Source organism: Rhincodon typus, chromosome 1 (assembly GCF_021869965.1).
Source record: "Rhincodon typus isolate 14 chromosome 1, sRhiTyp1.1, whole genome shotgun sequence".
NCBI classification, from domain to species: domain Eukaryota; kingdom Metazoa; phylum Chordata; class Chondrichthyes; order Orectolobiformes; family Rhincodontidae; genus Rhincodon; species Rhincodon typus.
Window position 1 is genome coordinate 23,100,634 of NC_063332.1, and position 22,841 is coordinate 23,123,474.

The following is a 22,841-nucleotide window of genomic DNA, read 5'->3' on the forward strand; positions in this document are numbered from 1 at the left end:
AAATGCAGGAGACACGGTCGAGGGCGTTCTCGACCACTGGGGTGGGGAGTTGCAGTCCTTGAAAAACGAGGACATCTGAGATGTACAGGAGTGGAATGCCTCATCCTGGGAGCAGATGCGGCGGATGCAAAGGAATTGGGAATAGGGGATGGCATTTTTCCAGGAAGGTGGGTGGGAGGACGTGTATTCTAGATAGCTGTGGGAGTCAGTGGGCTTGAAACGGATATTGGTTTCTAGGTGGTTGCCCGAGATGGAGACATAGAGGTCCAGGAAGGTGAGAGAGGTGTTAGAGATGGTCCAGGTAAACTTAAGGTTGGGGTGGAAGGTGCTGGTGAAGTGGATGAACTGTTCGAGCTCCTCGTGGGAGCATGAGACGGCGCCGATACAGTAATTAATGTAACGAAGGAAGAGGTGGGGTTTAGGGCCAGTGTAGGTATGGAAGAGGGATGGTTCCACATAACCTGGGTACCGACATCAAAACATTTAAGGAACTCTACCTGAATACACAGGGTTCACAACAAGGTAGATGATCTGAAGGCACAAACAGAGACACATGGCTTTGATAAAATTGCCACTGCAGAAATATAGCTGCATGATGACCATCATATTCAAGGATATTCAACATTTTAGGAATGATAGACCAGAGGAAGATGAGGTACAGTTGTGCTGATAATAAAAGGGAACAGGATCAATACATTACAAGGGAGGCTCTCAGATCAGAGGAATACTACGTTGAATCTGTTCGGCCAGAACTAATAACAGAAAGGGGTAGCAGATATTGGTTGGAGTTATCAGTAGCCAAATGGTAGTAGTAGTGTGGGCCATGGGTATTTAGTCGGTTGAGGACAAAAGCATTCAACATAAACAACAGACACCAACCTCCTTATACACCTGGGCAATCTGGGCAGCATGGTGGCTCAGTGGTCAGCAACGCTGCCTCACAGCATGAGGGATCTTGGTTGGATTCCAGCCTTATGTGACTCTCTGGACAGAGCTTGCACATTCTCCTCATGTCTCTGTGGGTTTCTGTTCACAGTCCAAAGAAGTGAGGATAAGGTGGAGCTGCTGTGCTGAATTGTCTGTAGTGTCCAGGGATGTGCAGGCTAGGTGGATTAACGACGGGAAATGCAGGGTTACAGAGATACAGTAGGGGACTGGGTTTGGATGCGATGCTCTTTGGGAGGTCGGGAAAGGCTTGATGGGCTGAATGGCCACTTTCTACACCGTAGGTATTCTAAATGATAAAAAAAAAGGGCAAGCCAATTAAGCAGCAAATCTGTTGAGGACAAGTTTCTGAGGAATTTTAGGGGTGGGTTTTCTAGAACAGCATGTTGAGCCAACAAAAGCACACTATTATGATATAATGTAAAAGGTCTAATTGACAGGTTCAATCTCCACAAATAGCTACGCCCCCAAAGCCGACACTCCATAGCAATGTATACAAGATGCATGGCAGAAATTCACGAAGGCTCCTTGCACAGCACCTTCCAAACCCACAACCACATCTAGTGAAAAGGACCAGGACAGATAATATATGGAAACACCACCAGTTGCAAGTTCCTCTCCAAGCCACTCAATCCTGACTTGGAAATAGAATCGCCGTTCCCTCACTGTCACTCACTCAAAATTGTGGAAATTTCCTCCCCAATAGTATTGCGGGTTTAGTCACAGCATGTAGACTGGCTCACCCCTGCCTTCTCAAGAGCAGCTAAGAAGAATGGGCAATAAATGCTGGCCAGCCAGCAACCCTCACATCATGTGAATGAATTAAAAAAAACCTGGCAGCTCAAAACTGGGCAAGAAGCTGGGGACAATCAACAACAAAATTACATTCAACCACAAATTTATAACTTCAGGACCTGCCATTTAACTCATTTTACTGTTATCACCAAGTTGTGGAATTGACAATGGTTCAATGAGGACTGTAGAACATGACACCATCGGTAGCATCAGGGTTATCTAATACTGAGGGATTAACACAGTCAAACTACAGTGAAGGGCTAGATGGATGCCAAACAACAGAAGGGGCCTGCAATGGACCACCAAGTATTCCCACCACAAGCAAATCAGAACAAAGCTTTGTCTTGTCACATTCAGTCACAAATTGGTAGTGGACACTTTACAACAGGGAAGCCTTCGTGAACTTCAAGATGGTAAAGCCTGGCACATCCATGCAACGACAAAGTGGATGTATTTGCAACCAACTATTCCAAGTCAAGGATCTAGCATACCTTTCTCTTGAGGTCCCAGCACAGAAGTCAGTCTTCAAGCAATTTGATACACTGCATGTGAAATCAAGAAACTGGTGAAGGCACTAGATACAGCAAAAACTATCAGCCCAGACACCATTCCAGCACGAGTATTGAGGTTGGGTATTCCAGTACGAGCCATTTCCTAGACAAACTGTTCCAATACAGTTACAACATGACAATGGTGAAAACTGACCAGGTCCTGACCACAAAATACAGGACAAATACAATCCAAAAAATTACCACAGTCTATTCTCTATCAGTGACCAGAAGAATTGTTGACAGTGCAATATCATTTTGGGTTCTAACACGGCCACCCGATTCTTGATTTCATTGTAGTCTTCATAAAAACACAAATCCCAGGCTTGAGGGGAAGGGGATTGTCTTGGACATCAAGTCAGCGTCTGATAAAGAGGCTTTAAATCGTTTCAGCACAGAAGGAGGCAGTGAGACCATTCAAATCTGCACAAACTCTTTAAAATCAAATCTGGACAGATTAACTTCTGCACTCTTGGACCATATTCTTGCGAGTTTCTTCTCCAAATATTTACACCACTGACTGAAGAGTACAATGAAACCTGCATAAAGGTTGCATTCCTAAAAACCACTCAAGCATAGAAGGCTTCCCTATATGTTACCTATTTTGCAAATGTTTCAATTTGAGATACTGCAAACATTGATTTTACAAGATGTGATCAAATTTAAAGCTGTGGGATTATTTCTGAAAGCACAATCAGCATTCCCAACTTGACTGCATAGTGATATCAGAGAACAACTCAGTTTATATAGGACAGGAAGCTTGCAATTATTTGCCTCTGAATTTGTGCGCACACTCTCTCATTGCAACTCAATTATTTCCCATTACCATCATATCAACATCACAGCAGCATAATTTCCAGACAACAATCGGTTCTATTCATTAGGACTCCTGTATGAAAAGTAAGGGACTTGTATTTACATGACACCTTTCTTGACTTCAGGTTGAGCCAGAAATATTACAATACTATGGCGGTCAACTTGCACTCTGCAAAAAATCCCATAGACAGTACTGCGATGACACACCAATAATTCATTCCAGTGACAATGATTTTGTCATTTCAGTTAAACACTGTTGCAATAACAGACTTCTCAAAATTCATAAAGAATGAATCGAAAATGCAGGTGAACTTGAGAAATTCAGTTTTCCACAATTATTCCATAGGGGTGTTAACAAAGATACATGCAAGCAGATGAGAAAGACAGTGCTTGCAAAAGCTAAAAACTTAGACACTGGATTTCGGAAATAAAAACAGAAAATAATGCAAAAACTCCACAGGTTTGGCAGTGATTGAAGGAGAGTGAGTGAAAGTGTCAAGGATCCAGGTTTCACAACTCTCATGAGAGCTTCATCTGACAAAAGGGACAGACTTGAAATACTAACTCCATTTCTCCACAGATGCTGTCAGTCCTGCTGAGAAAGAATGCATGGTGTACCAACAAGAGTCAAGAAAGGAACATAATCTTGCAAAAGAATCATGAACAAACAAAGTAGAACTACAGCAATTAAAAAAGCTTGTACTACAAAAGTAATCTTCAGCAGTGCAAACCACACAATTACAGGATGGCCAGGCAAAAATTAAAAACAGTAATGGGAACCTGACAGTCTAATGTCACAGCACATACATATTGCGTCTGTGCACAAAAAGGCAATCTGAATCACAGGAAACCTCATTTGCAACAACACGCGTATAGCATTAACCCTGCTCGTTTTCATTTCCTGATACTGTGGTAACATTCAAATTTGTGGATTCTCAGACCTATGTCCCCTTTTAATTTAATTCATCCTCAAGGTTGCATTTCAGTCCAAGCAAACCTTCATCAATTCAGTCAACTGCTGCTCCAAGATAAAACCTAACTTTACAAACCTTGCTCAGCTAAGCCAAAATAAGATCGATCAGATCACCCCACATTGACAATGACACCAAACACGATAGAAGAAAAAAAACCATCATGCCCAGTTAACTGGGTTTGATCAACCTTACTAAAACCTCAAGACTTATGCCAAAATTGGGAGGTCTGTCACACAGCTGAAACATGCAGCCGGATAAACATTTATACCCTTCAGCCAGAAATCAGTCTCCCTCATCACCAACCCAGGGTACATTATTCATAGTCAGGAGAGACCCACCAGAAGAAGGAAAGCACAGTACTGTTCAATTGGGAGTAGTTTGACCTAGGACAGCTGTTGAACCCAAGAAAAAAATACACTTACCATAGAGGAAGTGCAATTAAGGCTCACCAAATCTCTGAAGTGGCATGTTTGTCATACGAGGAGAGATGGTGGTCAACTGGGCTTGTATTTACTCGAGTTCAGAAGCATGAAAGGGAAATCTCATTGACAAGTATAAAACATTTTGACAGGACTGAACAGACTGTATGCAATGATGATATTTGGCCTTCCAGTTGTGGGTGGGGGGAAAGGGAAGCAAGAACAAGAGGTCACAGTCTCCACATACATGCTGGGCTATTTCAGACTGATATGGGGAGACAATTTCTTCAGAAGGTAGCGAACCTGTGGAATTCTCTACCACAGAAACCTGTAGTGATGAAGTCATGGAATATACTTGACAAAGAAACAGATTTCTAGAAGCTGAAAGCTGTCAAGGACTATGGGGACCGAGCAGCAAAATGGTACTGAGATGGGGGAAATCAGCCAAGATCATGCTGAATAGCAGTGAAAGCTTGATGGACCAGATGGCATACTGCTATTTTCAACATTCCTGCACACTGACCAGAAATGAAGTGGATCAGCTATATAAACACCGACAAGAAGAATAGGTCAGAGGCCAGGAATCCTGCACTAATAACTCATCTTCTCACCCCACCAAAGCCTGTCCATCACAATGGACACATCTCCACTTGTCTGGATTATGGCAGTTCCAACAACACGAGAATCTCAACACCAACCCTGAAAAAGCAGCCTGTTTGATTGGATGGCACTGATCCACCACTTCAACATGGACTCTCTTGCTTCCAAGTTGGTTGACCGTCATTACACAGATAGCAGTGGTTCAAAGCAGCTCATCACCACTTTCTCAAGAGCCATTCAAAATGGATAATAACAGCTAGCCTTGCTTGCAACACCCACATCCTGTGCATGAACAAAAAGGAACACTGGCCATTTACCACAAGGCAGAAAGTAAAAGGCTGTAAATTACGATTTTCATCCAATGAAAATATTTTAACACGTGAAATACACATTACAATTAATATTTTGTAGCCTACAAAGTCAATTGCAGTTTCCTATCTATATCTTTAACTCCCATGCAGGTTTCTTCTATAAATCAAGAGAATATACTGAAGCAAATAAAATCTCACATTTTTCAGACTTGGACAAAATTTGAGAGTTCTGCCTTAAAAGATATCACATTGAATTTTCTGTATCAGTTCAGTTAATCGACCTTGAAAATGATGCAAGATAATATAAATGATATTGATACATCAGATCATTGAGGAACACACACGCAACTAAGACCATAAGAGCAGAATTAGGCCTATCATGGCTGGTGTGTTTCTCAACGCCATTCTCCTGCCTTCTCCCCATAACCCCGATCCCCTTACTAATCAAAAAGCTATCGCTGCCTTAAAGACACTCATTGAATTGGCCTTCACAGGCTTCTGCAGCCATGAGTTCAATTGATTCACCATCCTCTGCCTGAAGAAATTCCCCCTCATCTCAGTGCTAAAAATTCATGCGCCCCAAGGCTGTGCCCTGGGATCTTAGTCTCTTCTGCTAGTGCAAACATCTTCTCCACATCCATGCTATCCAGGCATCTCGGCATTGTCCAAGTTCCAATCAGATCTCCCACTCATCCTTCTAAACTCCAGCAAGTACGTATCCAGAGTCCTCAGCTCCTGCTATGACAAGCCCTTCATTCCCAAGATAATTCCTGTAAACTTCCTCTGGTTACCCTCCAATGTCAGCTCATACTTCCTTAGATACAGAGCCCAAACTGCTCATAATTATTCCAAATGTGGCCGGATCAGAGCCTTGCGCAGCCTCAGCTGTACACCTCTGCTCGTGTATTCTACCCCTCTTGAATAATTCCCAATTCCCAATTGCCAACCGAACCCTCATGTTAACCTTAAAAGATTCCTGAACTAGGATTCCCAAGTCCCTACGTGCTTCAGATTTCCGAAGCCTTTCCACATTTGGAAGATATTCTATGCCTCTATTCATCCCAAAGTGCACAACCTCACGCTTTACACATTGTATTCCATGTACCACTTCATGACCCACACTGCTAGCTTGTCCAAGTCCTTCGCAGCTTCCCCACTGCTTCAACACTACCTGTTCCTCCACTTTTGTGTCCTCTGCAAACTTAGTGACAAGGCCTTCAGTTCCTTCACCCAGATCATTAATGTATAACGTGAATAGTTGCGGTCCCAACACTGAACCCCATGGAACTTCACTAGTATCCTGAAAAAGACCCCTTTATCCCTGCCGACTTCTGCCAGTCAGCCAATTCTCTATTCATGCCAGGACCATGCCCCTAACACTATGGGCCTTTATCTTAATTAGCAGCCTAAGTTTGACATCCCATCAAAGACCTTCTGGAAATCCAAATTGTTGGTCATGCACATTTTCAGTCTCTCTTCCTCTCAAATGCTCAGTTGGCAAAACTAACACTAAACATCAACACAACAGAAACAACCCAAATTACACCAATTCAATCTGAAGAAAAATGAATCTACAAATAGGTCAATGTCATATTAGTTTTCAATGCATTTTATATACTGCAGCCTTGAAAATGAAATCCTTTAAAGTGAAAACTGCAAAATAATTATCTCGACTAATCTGCCACATCAGCTGAACTATTTAATAAAGGTAGGGATATTTCCAGACTTCATGCACAATGTGTTATGCTTCATGTGTTTAATTTGTCCTGGCCCTTTAAGATGATCTCCTGACATTAACTACAGTTCACAGATAACAATGGGTGTGGAAGCTCTCGAAATCCATTTGAACCCAGCCTCGCAGAGAAAAAAAAATCCTCAAGTCCTCCCTTATAACACCTAGTTCTTTCTAGGATTGCTTTACCTCCACGACTCTATCTGGCAGTCTAATTCAATTCATTGATCACTCCTGCTTCCAATTTTAAACTTAATTCTTGCTGGATTGAACCAGTGTCTCTTCATCTTTTTGAGACAGCTCAATTTTGAGAAACAAACACTCCAGAGTCACCCTTTCCATTCCCTTAACAATCCAATGTACCTCTACAAGATTATTTCTAAACCCACTTTCTTGGCTGAATATAATCAGTTTTCTCCCAATAACTAAAATGCTTATAAACCACTATGGGTGACTCTTTTCTACTGCCTTTAGCACTAAAACAAAAATCCCTTTTGTGCTTTGAGGAGTGATACTGAAAGTAGGATTCAAGGTTTAGTCTGACTAATACATCGTTTGTTTCATTACGGTGTTCACTAAGTCATGGTAATGCAGCTCAACATTCTAATGGTCATGTTGAACGCTACTCTGGATTGTTGGAAAATTTTAGTGTTGCATCTATTTTAAAAAGTCTCAATGGACATCATCCTTAGCCATTTCCACATTATCCAAGGAACATACATGTCATGTTGGCTCCTTTTCATTAAATTTGCAGATCTGGAGGTTCCTGTACACTTCTGATTTCAAACTAGATGCAACATATTGCTGTCTTGACTTGACTTAAAATCATAATATACAACATGCTTGTTCTAGCATCAATCTTAACTTGGCTCACTTCTGACTGAAGTTTACATGATATATTAAAAAAAAGGACTAGCTGACATGCGAATCAGAATTTGAACCCTGACTGCACGATATTTAACTATTACACCAGTCACTAGAAAATTTGGAAACAAATATTTAAAAGCATACAGAAAAAATAATTGTGTCAGCCCAGCAACTTAGCAAACCACAATTTTTTTGTTTAAAAAAGTGGTGCCATTTCCACATGAAGCACATTTGTTTATTAAGCAATGTGCTTGCTCCTTGACAAACTGGCATCTGAAAAGTACAATCAATCAATTTACTGCGTATTATTAACCAACATAAGCTTTGCTCCCAAATCTGAATTAAGTTACACAAGTACTCCCAAGATGTTTATTTATTTCAAAAACATTTAACACAAGTAAATTTAAGCAACTGACTCCCTTGCTGGGCAGATACTATTTGGGGGATTTACAGTGGCATATATCACAGCTTTGAAAAATCTGAAACCAATCTTTCAAACTTATGCTTTCTAGAATTGCACAGATACATTCAAAAGTCATACTGATTTTTCTCCTTCCACATAATACCTTTAAAAAGTGTCTTCTTGATTATTTACAAGCAATTTTTTGCAAGTATAATACTACACAAAGTTTAATGGAAGACCTTGATTTTATGCGTCAACTGGAAAAACAGACTCGATTTAAACATCTGCATTTCCTTTCTGCCTCATCATCCAAATCAACACAAATTCACTAGAAGGTCAGCAATCTTCAAACTTCCAAATACAATTATAGAAAGAGTACATGACAGGGACGTTACTTGTCCATTTTTACACAATGGGAAATCTCAATTATATATATGAATTATATATATTAGGTCAAAAGGAAACTTGATAGCATGCCGAATGGGAGATTTATGATACCTAAACAAAAGCAGAATCAGCAGAATTCAATTTAAGCAGTGACTGTGCTTCTGTATTGCAAAAGGTCAAAAAAGGCACTTAAAAAAGGAACTATGACACAGTTTTTATTGAATATTGCATCATTAGAATAGGTTGGGATTAAGCAGATTTAAACAACAGGGTTATCAAACAAAAAATCTGCATGTCAGCACTGCATTCTGCTACCTCAATACAGATCCCTCTGGAAAGATTAAACTCAAATTCAGTCCACTGACTTACTATTGGAATTTATTTAGAATCCAACATAGAAGAAGAATGGGTTTCTAATTGTGACTCCAGAACAGAAACCTTAAATTTAAAAGAAAAGCCATGTGGTAGCTTTGCCTATAACAGTTGAATTGGATAGGTTCAGTTTCATAGCACATGTCAGATATCATTCCTTTTGGAGTGTATCAGAAATTATGTACATGTATAAATATATATATGACATTTTTTATGTGAATAATGTATCATAACATCGATGTATACAGAAATAAGTATATCTTCAATACATCAAAAATATAACATATATAATTTGATTTGTTCAAGGAATAAATCTTCCAAGGAAATATACACCAATCTGCATAATTAAATACAGCACTGAACATAAGAATAACGCAAACTTTTAAACTGAAGTTAACTCCCACAAAAAAAAATCAAGTCCGCAATATTAGTGTTAACCTGTCAATGACATTGAAATCTCAGTTAAAAATTTCTTCCGAACAATCACGGTACTGCATCAAACTCAGACAAGTTATGCATAGTGGAGCATTTGTTGAAACGTCGCTCTCTAATACATACACACACCTAAATCGCCCAGCCTAAAAAGCATCCCATTAGATTCAACTCGAAGATAAGGCAGTAATCACCACTGGACAAAATGAAAAAGAAATACTACCCGATTACACGATACCTCTGACTTTTAACTTGCAGATTAAACTAGATACCCTCTTCACAAACACGCACATACACTAAGCTATGAACACAAGGCTCTTGGGCCTTGTTTTTTTAAAAATGAAACACAAGCCGACCCCGACATCCTCTCATTCCCTACACAGGAGACCAAAATAGGCCAGCAAGCTTTAGCAACCCCACCCAAAAGCTGTTCAAAAGAACAAAATAAATCCACCCATCCTCAAACCAGTGAAACAAATAAGCCTTTCTCTTCACCCCTCCTCCCACCACATTCCCAAAAGAAAAACAGCTGTTCCTTGCTTACTAGCTACAAATCTCTCTCATAGACATAAACACAGACACACTCAAAAAGAGAAAGATAAAACACAGAGACAAACCTTGCATCCCCCACCTTCAGTTTTGTACCAAAATTTACTTGAGATTAAAAAAAATATGCAGCGGGGGGAAAAAGGCCATGAAACCAATCACTGTGTACGATTGCCTGAAAGAGGCCAATCAGAAGCAACTGTTGTTGGAAACTGTCCAACCATATCATAGCTCATTACTCAGTCAGACGGAGAGGAGGAGGAGGCTGCAGGGGAGGGCAAGGCCCCAAATACAGTTAGGTGGGGAACCAAAACAAAACCTCTCTGGAGCGAGCTAAAACTGTCTTTTGGGACAATGCAGTTAAAAAAAGAGAACCAGCTAAATGCTGTAAATAAAACAGGCTACTTGTCAAGAATGGGAGGAGTGGATTTTTAGAAGCATGCGGTTTATTCACCGAAATCTCCACAAAATGAAACTAGACATAGGCTACAGTTCTCACTGAGTCGTGTACAGCACACGCGAATCTGATCCGAGATACGAAGAGCCTCCTTTCAAAAGATCATATCTGTGTGGACACAAGACGGTTATAAGTATTGCAGTTGTAAGCTACATTTTGTGTGTATCAGGACTTAAAATCTTCTTTTCAAAAAATGTCTCCATTTTAAATAACAATATTTTACCTAAATTTCAAGTTCCTGGTTGTCTGTTTTACCATTCTAAATTATAACACTACTGGACACATATTATGACTAACCCACAAATATTAGGAATCTTGTTACAAAACTATCACATTGGCACACTCACTGTGTGCACATGAGATACAAAGAAATCAAAATTTTGAGGTAATTTCCACTGTATTGATCACAATTTCAAGTGAGCACAATCTGTATTTTTTTAAAACTTAGTTCTAATAATGATGAAGCCTCCCAAAAAAAACTGTGAAACTTCTTTATCTTAAAACCAGGCAATGATGTAAAGTACATCATCTTGTTAAAGATGTCAGATATAATTAAAATATGCTGTATAAAAATATCAAAGAACATTTTTCTTAAAATGAAGATTCTTGTACACCTTCAGAAGTTATTATCGCTGATATGGAAGTAACAGGAAATTAAGACAATTGGAGAAACCAATCCAGGAAATTATTTTATGATGATTTCCTTTTCCTTCTTTTTCCTTCTGTTTTCTTTGAAGATAAAAAGTGGATGATGCATTGGGAGACTGTATGCATTTTCAAGATGCAAGAGCTCAGGTTATTCACATAGCCTTGCTCATCTGCATTTATTGTGAATCCAGTGCGTCTCCTATGAGATGAGTCATACAGCACAGAAACAGACCCTTCAGTTCAAATTGTCCACCGCGACCAGACATCCCAATCTGACCTAGTCCCATTTGCCAGCATTTGGACCACATCCCTCTAAACCCTTCTTATTTATATACTAATCCAGATGCCTCTTGAATGTTGTAATTGCACCCACCTCCACCAATTCCTCTGGCAGCACATGGACCGACCTCTCCATGAAAAAATTAGCCTTCAGGTCCTTTTGAATCTTTCCCTCTCTACTTAAATCTGTGGCCTCTAGAACACAGAACATAGAACAGTACAGGACCTTTGGCCCACGATGTTGTGCTGACCTATTATTCTACTAAGATCACAAACTACCCTGCATACCCTACATTTTACTGTCCTCCACTGCCAGCAGTGCATTCCACACGCCCACCACTCTCTGTGTGAAGAACCTACCTCTGACATCTCCCCTATACCTTCCTCCAACCACCTTAAAATTATGTCCACTCGTTATAGTCATTTCCGCCCTGAGAAAAAGTCTCTGACTATCCAATCTATTTATGCCTCTCATCATCTTGTACACCTCTACCAGTCACCTCTCATCCTTCTTCGCTCCAGTGAAAAAAACCCTAGCTTCCTCAACCTTTCCTCATAAGACCTGCCCTCCAGTCCAGGCAGCATCCTGGTAAATCTCCTCAGCACCCTCTCTAAAGCTTTCATGTCTTTCCTATAATGAGGTGACCAGAACTGAACACAATATTCCAAGTGTGGTCTAACCTAGTTTTTATAGAGCTGCAGCATAACCTCACGGCTCTTAAACTCAATTCCCCTGCCAATGAAAGCCAACACACCATACGCCTTCTTTAAACCCTATCAATTTGGGTAGCGACTTTGAGGGATCTATGGACGTGGACCCCAAGATCCCTCTGTTCCTCCACACTGCCAAGAATCCTGCCATTAACCCTGTATTCTGCATTCAAATTCGACCTTCCAAAATGAATCACTTCACACTTTACACTCTACTTTTCAACCATCCTACACTTGGAAAAGACCTTGGCTATTCACCCTGTCCATGGTCCTCCTTATTTTATAAACCTCTGTGAAGTCACCCCTCAGCCTCCAATGCTCCAGGGAAAACAAGTCCCAACCTATTCAGTCTCTCCCTGTTTTCCAGTCCTGGCAACTTCCTTGTAATCATTTCTGCACCCTTTCTAGTTTAACAACATCTTTCCTTTAGAAGGGCACCCAGAATTATACGCATTTTTCTAAAAGTGGCCTCATGATGTCTTGTACAGCCGCAACATGACAGCCCAACTCCTATGCTCAACGTTGTGACCAACGAAGGCGTGCCAAAAGCCTTCTTCACCACCCGGTCTACATGTGACTCCACTTTCAAAGAACTATGCACCTGCACCCCTAGGTCTCTTTGTTCATTTAAAACAATCTCATTTAGAACAACTACTATTCTCCTAATGCCAATCACTTAGGCTCTGAACCAAAGAAAGAAGGTCTGATATAGCACTTTTAATTGTCTCATGCACTCCAAAATGCTTCTGAAATGGTAACAGTGTAATGTGGGAACCTTCCTCAAGATGCAGAACAATGAACTGAAATATTTGTGCTGGACAATTCCTCTGAATCCTAAAGGCTGGCTTGACCAGGTCAATAATACTGAGCCTCGTTATCCTCAGGCAAAACTGTCAACTACATCAGGATCATGCTGGACTAAGTAAAAAGTAACCTAGATTTCTTTGTTCACACTAGCCACTTCTCAGAAGCAACCTTGGCTTAGTGGTGGCACATTTACAAGGCTGTGGGGTCAGATCCCACTCCAGAAACTTGAACATACAGTCTAGACTGGTATCTCCATGCTGTATCAAGAGAGTATGAGAGTGTCAGAGGTGATATCTTTTTTGTGGTTGGTTGGCTTGCCGAGCTGGTTCATTGTTCAGCAGATGTTTCATTACCCTGCTGGGTAACATCATCAGTGCAGCCTCCGATGAAGCGCTGTTGTGTTTTCCCGCCTGTTATTTGAACTCTAGTGTCCGTTGGGCTGGATTACCTCACTTCCGGTTTTCCTTCGCAATGGAGTGTATATGGGGTTGAGCTCTATGTGTTTATTGATGGCTTTCTTAGTGGAGTACCAGGCTTCTAGGAATTCCCGTGCTTGTCTCTGTTTTACTTGTCCCAGGATCCTGGTGCTATCCCAATCGAATTAGTGGTTCTCCTTATCCATGTGAATAGAGATGAGTGAGTATTGGTCGTGTCTTTTTGTTGCCAATTGATGTTTGCATACCCTTGTAGTTAATTTCCTTCCTGTTTGTCCAATGTAGTCTTTGTCACAGTCTCTGCAGGGAATCTAGCATATGACATTGGTCCTGTCGATAGTGGGTAGTGGGCCTTTGGTTCGCGTGAGCAGTTGGCAAAGGGTTGATGTGGGTTTGTATGCTACCCTGGTGCCCAGTGATCGTAGGAGTCTTGTGGTCAGTTCAGATGTGTTCCTGATGTAAGGTAGTGTGATGAGTGTGTTGGGTCATGTAGTATCTTCCTGGTATCATTTGTGTAATCTTCTGACCCAGTTTTTTGGGAATCCATTGTCTTTGAATACCTGGAAGAGGTACTCTTCTTCTTCTTGGCGTAGCTCTGTGCTGCTACAGTGTGTTGTTGCCCGTTTAAATAATGTTCTCACGCAACTTCGTTTGTGTGTGTTAGGGTGGTTGCTGTCGAAATTCACTACCTGGTCAGTGTGTGTGGCTTTCCTGTGTACCTTTGTTAGGAATTCCCCATTTGTCCACCATGATGTCCAGGAATAGAATGATATCTTTCATATGTTATACACTAAAGGCCTTATCTGCCTTCTTGGTGGGCATAACAGATCCCACTGCAGAGATTTCTTTCAGTGTCCTGGGTAATATTTATCGCCTGAACAACTTCTGAGAAACTGAAGATCTGGTAATTCATTTTATGGTAATTTGTGGAAACCCATTGGTTACCATCTTTCCACTGAAAGCATCATTAAAGCTAAATTTCAGGCCAGACGTTGCTGAAACTTTAAAGGTGTTACAACATTGGCTATTATTCATGCACAAATCAACCAACAACTTAGGTGAGGAAAACAGGATATCCCATAAATTGCAAACTGTCATAAGCAATTGGCCAATTTCTGATTTGATTGGTCCCTCACTGTACGCTTGGTAAAAACAGATGCCATCTTTACGCACCCCATGAGTGTCTCAGGTTTTCTCCATTTGTACCTTAACTGCCTACTACTCAGTTTGCATCTTCTTGGATTCTCGCAGCATCTCCACCTTGTCTTGCCTTTTTGTGCTTTGTTGCCTCATTCAGAACTTAAAAGGCTTTATGAAGTTAATGTCTTGCCTTGCCTTTGAGTGCACACACAAAGCCAGGCAGCTTGTCGTGGTTGTCAGTAGTTATCAGTCAATGGGATGGATACATTGCGCTACAGCACCATGCTCCATCAGTGTCACTTCTACAGCATAAGCCAACAACTTATGCAACAAACACACTGAATATACTTCAGCCAAATAGCCATGGCTCAAAGTCAAAGGGGAGTCATCCTCTGTCAAGTCATTACTCATATCACAAAGAACCTGTCCTGTTTCTGATAGTCCTCACATAGGTTCATTAAAACAGTGACCAATGGAACCACATGGCAGAGGTTATTGTTTTTTTTTTCCTTTATTCATTCACGAGATGAGGGTGTCGCTGGCAAGGAAGCATTTATTGCCCATCCCTAATTATCCAGAGGGCAGTTAAGAGTCAACCACATTGCTGTGGGTCTGGAATCAGATGTAGGCCAGACCAGGTAAGGATGGCAGTTTCCTTCTCTAATGGACATTAGTGAACCAGATGGGTTTTTCCCGACAATCGACAATGGATTCACGGTCATCATTAGATTCAAATTCCATCATCTGCCACGGCGGGATTCGAACCCAGGTCCCCAGAACATTATTTGGGTCTCTAGATTAACAGTCCAGTGATAATACCACTAGGCCATCTTCTCCTCACCTGTTATGGTGGCCGTGGTGCAAAGAAGGTGCAGAGAAATGAAAGAGGAACAAATATTCCAGCAATTATCCTAGACCAGCAGCAATACTAATGGCTGCTAAACAGCCTCCACAGGAAAAAGTTCCAGTTGATGAGCTCCCCAAGATTCAAAGAAGATACAAGAGGCCCAGAGTCGATCATCCTCAATGCCTTTTTCTCTCAATAAGCAAGGCACAGTGTCAGCACACACGGAAGATGTCCTGGGAAACTGTCACAAAACTATGCCAATGGCTACAGCAGGATTTGCAATCTGAAGGAATAGGCAGTCATCCTATCCAAGTGGCGATTAAGGTGACAGCTACAGCAGACTTTTATGCAACTTGCTGCTTCCATTGTTCCACAGCAGGACCTGTGTAAGATCTCTCAATCCTCAAACCACAAATGTATCAAAACTGTTATGGATGCAATTTGTTTCAGATCACACTGCTTCATCTCATTTCCTTGAAAGGAGTTCATTGCTGCTGCCCAGGCAATAGGCGTTTGCCAAAATAGCTGGCTTCTTCCAGCTGCAGGACACTGTAGACTATAGACATGTTGCATTGAGAGTTCCATATCATAACGCAGCTGACTTCATAAATAGAAAACGGTTCCATTTGGTTAATATATAAGTCATCTGTGATCATGGAGTTTCACATCTTAAAGGTCTGCTCCAGGAACCTTGGGATCTGCCACGATGCTTGTGTCCTTAAGACCTCTTGTATTCCTGCTTCATTTCGAGGGCTGGAAGCATTGCAAGGATGATTACTGGGAGACAAGTATTACCCTCTGCAACCATGGCTGATGAGTCCAACATGTCATCCCCTGACTGAGGTCATGGAGACACAATGCAACCCAGTCGTCAACCAGTGCCATCATGGACCAGGCAAGAGGCCTCCTGAAGATGATGTTCCGATGCTTGCATGTTGTTCCTTGCACATTTAGTGGAGGCAAAGAAGAGATGTGATGTACTCTGTAGAACTGGGAGAGAGAAGCTGTTCTGAGGAAGGGTCACCAGACCCAAAATGTTAACTCTGTTTTCCCCTTCACAGATGCTGCCAGACCTGCTGAGCTTTTCCAGCAGCTTTGTGTTTGTTCCTGATTTACAGCATCCGCAATGCTTTCGGTTTGTATTTAGTCTTCCAAGGAGTAAGATGAGGACATCGAGCAGGAAGAGTATCATGTCAAGTATGATAAAGTGCTGCAAAGTCAGATGCAACAAGCCAAACAAGATTTAATTGATTGCCCTTTGTAGTGAATGTGAAATGCTCAGATCCGAAGAAGAGTCATTGGATTAAAATGTTTAGTCTGTTTCTTGCTCCACAGGTGCTGCCGGACGTGCTAAGTTTCTACAGCATTTTCTGCGTTTGTTTCATATTTTCAGCATCCGCAGTATTTTGCTTTAATCCAATAGATTTGAGTTGACTAAGTAATCATTTATTGGCTAAATATACGCTATTGTTCAAAAGGCAAGCAGCCTGCTTGCACCTAAAAGTAAATGCAGTTCTTTTTGTTTTCTTTGCTTATCCTGTTGTTCAATAAAAGTTAACATTCTGAACTGTTTGAAGACATTCTAATATGTGAGGCATGTTGTCACGTGCTGGGTGTGAGCGAAAGATTAGCAATCCTTCAGACAGAGTTCTAAAATGGTATAATTAGACAGGTTGCACGTGCTGTTTGATTTTTGTAGCTGCAGTTACAATGACAGTTGATCAGACAGTATAAAGTGGCAATACATTCAACAGTATCAGTTTCTACTTGCAATGAAATGTCACCAGTGTCACCTGTGTGCCCTCAGAAGCTGCTAAATGTTGTTTCCATTCCAGAATGTGTACAGTAAAGACTATTCATGACTGGCATTGATTGACCATTGATTGGTGCACAGCTGAGCCTTAATATCATACAGTGGCGGAAATACCTACAAGTCCTGGAAGCAGCGTGTACTTCTGTTGCTGGTGAACACAAGAGAGCATGAGAGTATGTGGTGCATACCTGATACGATAAGCAATAGAGAAGTGCATGAGCTATCTCACTTGAGCTTATGAGAGAAACCCTCCATGAAAGTTCCTGAAAATTACACTCTTTCTTTCTTTATTGTTGATATTTACTTGTATGATTTTTTTAAAAAACAAACAACATTCTGAAGAAGGGTCCCGACTCAAAACGTCAACTTTCCTACTCCTCTGTTACTGCCTGGCCTGCTGTGTTCCTCCAACTCCACACTGTGTTATACCTGAAATTAATTTCTGTACGGAATTTTCTTTATGGGTAATAAAATGAAAATATTTTCAGTCCTCAACTTATCATGCATATTTGCATTTATCCATGCAACCTCTTATCTAGTATGAATTAAAATACATAAATGAGGTTAATGTATTCCACTGACAAGAGGAATTAAATATTGATAGCAGTCTCAGAATTAAGGGGCACCAATTTAAAACTGAGATAAGGAGGGATTTCTTCTCTCAGAAAGTTGTGAGTCTTTGGAACTCATTGCCACAGAGACCTTGGAGACAGAGTCCTTGTGTATGTTTAAGGCTGAAATAGATAGATTCTTGATTAGTAGTGTTGTGGGGAAAGGGCAGGAAAGTGGATATAAGGACTCCTGGATCAGCCATGATCCTATTGAAAGGTGAAGCAGGTTCAAGTGGCCAAGTGGCCCAGTCCTGTTTTTAATTCTAATGGTGTAGTTTGTGTAAGAAATAGACTTCTTCAGCAGATAGTATGTTTAGAAATATAACCAAATAAAAACACCTCAATAACTATCAACATCCATCCATGTATGAAAGATGTCAGACATGCAGCAATCTGTTCAGTTCAAATGGGTGGTCTTCATATGGTCCACCTTTGCTGATGGCTGAACAGGCCAATCCTTGAAAGACAGATTCTATCACAAGTGCTGCATATGAAGCTACTATTATGTGTTGTTATTTTCAGACCTGGGTTGCAAAGCCACTGGAGTTATTAGTTATCGTGCTGCTGTATGCCAACCCACAGAAAGTGTCACCATTTTACTCTGTTGTTAGCTGGTGACTTGCAGGTGTGATATTTGATGTTTTCATGTCAAGTTTGCAAGCATCCTTAAAGCGAAGATTTGGGTGGGTTATTGATCATTGTCTCTGGATACCGCACTGTACAAAGTATCCCTGATTATGCTACTATTTCTAACCCTCCAGTTTTGTTCTGCGTCAATATAGCTTCCTTTATTTGATGGATATTCACAAACCTGGAAGCTCTGCCTTTGAGAGGACTGTGCATTTATGGTTTTGTCCTGCCACAGTATATTAACATGTCACTGACAATAATCTTACAACAAGATGTTGTCACCATGGCAGAATTTTCTAATGCCTTCCAGAAAGGTGTTATTTAATGTGCTTATAAACAGGGATGCAACTTCTTGTCCATGGCTACGGTTTCTGTGATGGCAACAGTTCACGGGAATGGAAGAGACTGTGTATGTTCATAAGTAAGAAATCTGTCTATCTCAGCACTGAATATACTTAAAACATTGGTGACCAACATGGGAAATGAGTCTGAAGTTGAGTTCTCATACGTGCAACTAGGTCAGTACCATCAACTTAGTACCATTCCCTGATCAAGATATTATGTGTTTTTGATTCACCTTCAGTCTAAGATATTGTAAAGCGTCTCTTATGACCTATTATGTAAATAGAATCCTTCACCATTTTTAAGGAAGGCAAAGGTCAGGAGTATGTGAAGATGCTAAGTAGGGGCTTGGAAAATTGTCACAAGTGGTGTGTGGTTGTATGTAAGATGTGGATGATACTGAGGACCTCTGGTGGACAGCCAATTTTCCCCAAAATCTGGTAAAGTTAGCTCTGTTGACAGTATTGATTGCCTTGGTGAGATTTATGAAATAAAGTAAAGGGGTGAACTTATTCGCTACACTTCACTTGCAGATACAAAATCAGAAATTGCTGATTTTGGGTCCACTGATCCTTCTTCAGAACAGTACTGAAATGTCAACTCTGCTTTCCCTCCACAGATGCTGCCAAACCTCCTGAATTTTCCCAACCAATTCTGATTTTGTTTCTGATTTCCAGCATCCACAATTCTTTGTTTTATTTTGTTCTTTTGTAAATGAGGATGGCAAGGACACAAAATATACTCTGGATGAGGAATTTCAATGTCTACCTCCAAGAGTGGCTCGGCAGCAGTACTACTGATCGCCCTAAAGGACGTAGCTGCTAGACTGGGTCTGCGGCAGGTGGCGAGGGAACCAACAAGAGGGAAAAACATACTCGACCTGATCCTTACCAATCTGCCAGATGCATATGCATCTGTCCATGACAGTATCGGTAAGAGTGACAATCACACAGTCCTTGTGGAGACAAAGTCCCGCCTTCACATTGAGAACAACCTCCATCGTGTTGCGTGGCACTATCATGTGCTAAATGGGACAAACTTCGCACAGGTCTAGCAACTCAAGACTCGGCATCCATGAGGCACTGTGGGTGATCAACAGCAGCAGAATTGTACTCCAGCGCAATCTGTAACCTCATGGCCCAGCATATCCCCCACTCAACCATTACCATCAAGCCAGGGGATCAACTCTAGTTCAATGAAGAGTGCAGGAGGGCATGCCAGGAGCAGCACCAGGCATACCTGAAGATGAGGTATCAACCTGGTGAAGCCACCAAACAGGATTATTTGCACGCCAAACAGCGAAAGCAGCAAGTGATAGACAGAGCTAAGCGATCCCACAACCAACAGATCAGATCTAAACTCTGCAGTCCTGCCGCATCCAGTTGTGAATGGTGGTGGACAATTAAACAACTCACTGGAGGAGGAGGCTCCACAAATATCCCCATCCTCAATGATGGAAGAGCCCAGCACATCAGTGCAAAGGATAAGGTTGAAGCATTCACAGCAATCTTCAGCCAGAAGTGTCAAGTGGATCATCCATCTCAGCCCCCTCCAGTGGTTCCCAGCATTATAAAGACCAGTCTTCAGCCAATTTGATTCACTCCACTTGATATCAAGAAATGGCTGGAGACACTGGATACTGCAAAGGCTACCGGTCCTGACAACATTCAAGCAATAGTACTGAAGACTTGTGCTCCAGAATTTGCCACTGCGCTAGCCAAGCTGTTCTAGTACAGTTACAACACTGGTATCTACCCGACAATGTGGAAAATTGCCCAAGTATGTCCTGTACACAAAAAGCAGGACAAATCCAACCTGACCAATTACCGCTGTATCAGTCTACTCTTGATCATCAGTAAAGTGATGGGAGGAGTCATTAACAGTGCTATCAAGCAGCACCTGCTCAGAAATAACCTGCTCAGTGACGCCCAGTTTGGGTTCCCCCAGGGTCACTCAGCTCCGGATCTCATTACAGCCTTGGTTCGAACATGGACAAAAGAGCTGAATTCGAGTGGTTAGGTGAGAGTGAAAGCCCTTGATATCAAGGCTCCATTCAACCGAGTGTGGCATCAAGGAACCCTAGCAAAACTGGAATCAGTGGGTATCAGGAGGCAAACGCTCTGGTGGTTGGACTCATACGTGACACATAAGAAGATGGTAGTGGTTGTTGGAGGTAGGTCATCTCAGCTCCAGGACATCTCTGCAGGAGTTCCTCAGGGTAGTGTCCTAGGCCCAACCATCTTCAACTGCTTCATCAATGACCTTTCGTCCATCATAAGGTCAGAAGTGGGGATGTTTGCCAATGATGGCACAATGTTCAGCACCATTCGCAACTCCTCAGATATTGAAGCAGTCCATGTTCAAATGCAACAAGATCTGGATAATATCCAAGCTTGGGCTGACAAGTGGCAAGTAATATTTCTGCCACACAAATGCCAGGCTATGACCATCACCAATAAGAGAGAATCTAATCACCGTCCCTTGACATTCAACAGTGTTACCATCACTGAATCCCCCACTATCAACATCCTGGGGGTTACCATTGACCAGAAACTCAACTGGACTCACCACATTAACACAGAGGCTACAAGAGCAGGCCAGAAGCTAGGAACACTGTGGCAACTAACTCACCTCCTGACTCCTCAAAGCCTTTCTGCCATCTACAAGGCACAAGTCAGGAGTGTGATGGAATACTCCCCACTCGCCTGGATAAGTGCAGCTCCAACAACACTCAAGAAGCTTAACACCATCCAGGACAAAGCAGCCCACTTGACTGGCACCACATCCACAAGCATCCACTCCCTCCACCAGCAACGCTCAGTAGCAGCAGTGGGTACTATCTACAAGATGCACTGCAGAAATTCACCAAAGATCCTCAGACAGCACCATCCAAACCCCCGACCACTTTCATCTGGAAGGACAAGGGCATCAGACAATGGGAACGCCACCACCTCCAAGTTCCCCTCAAAGTCACTCACCATCCTGACTTGGAAATATATCGTTGTTCCTTCACTGTCGCTGGGTCAAAATCCTGGAATTCCCTCCCTAATAGCATTGTGGGTCAACCCACAGCAGGAGGACTGCAGCGGTTCAAGAAGACAGCTCACCACCACCTTCTCAAGGGCAACTAGGGATGGGCAAGAAATGCTGGCTAGCCAGCGATGCCCACATCCCACAACTGAATAGAAAAAAAAAGATGGTGTGGGGATGATAAGGTTCTTTGTAGATCTACCAGTATAGAAACTACACTGTTCTTCCAGTACCCTTGACCTTTAAGGCCCTTTGTTAAGAAAGCCTATTAAAATAAATTCCTCATGACACTAAGGAGTGAGATGTCCTTCTAATTGTTTCAGTTCGCTCTGTTGCCTTTGTTTTTATAAAGTGTGAGACTTTTCCATTATGCATCTCCTGTGGAATGGAGACTACTTTCCAGGAGAAAAAGTAAAGATCATCATTTGTGGCAGTAGACAGAAGCTGTATGCTTGAACAGCTCAACTGGGGTTCTATCCTTGCCGGATGCTTTTCCATTTGCTCAACAGTCTTTGGTTTCTTGAAGTCATGTGATGAGTGTCCTTCATTGAACTCATCCCTGACAAGACGCTGCAGGAGAGCATTAAGTGTGCATTGGGAAATGACTATCACAGGAGTACAGCTCACAGCTTAGGCTAATGGGACATCTGTTCATTTCTATCATGAGTACCTGACTATCAGGGGAGCAAATTTGGTGCTGGTAGGACCAAGCTTTCTTTTGATCCCTTCTTACCAAGCTTGCAGATTCCCATTGTCATAGGCAGTTTGGACTTCTTGTCATAAGTTGTTCGGTGTTTGTTTATACAGTATTTCTTTTATAGGCTTGGTTGATTTGACTACTGTCAGGTCGTGCAGTGTTTTATCTGTTGGGCTTATATTGAACATAATGTAGGCTTGATTTTTTTGCAATGATAGATTTCATCTCAACTCAGTGGTCTCAGACCA

At 41.7% G+C, this 22,841-nt stretch overlaps 1 protein-coding gene across 7 annotated transcripts in view; it reads right to left on the reverse strand.

Annotated features, from left to right (window-relative positions):
• Positions 1-22,841, reverse strand: part of ctbp1 (C-terminal binding protein 1) — a 326,742-nt gene that overhangs the window by 162,559 nt on the left and 141,342 nt on the right. Inside the window, exon 1 of one of the 7 annotated variants that reach the window (XM_048599879.1) lies at positions 10,219-10,322. The exons of 5 other annotated variants lie outside the window; for them this stretch is intronic. The gene's annotated coding sequence lies outside the window, so the exon portion shown is untranslated. Of the gene's footprint in view, positions 1-10,218; positions 10,323-22,841 lie in introns of those variants that run through there. One more of the 7 variants, XM_048599913.1, reaches the window with a different exon arrangement.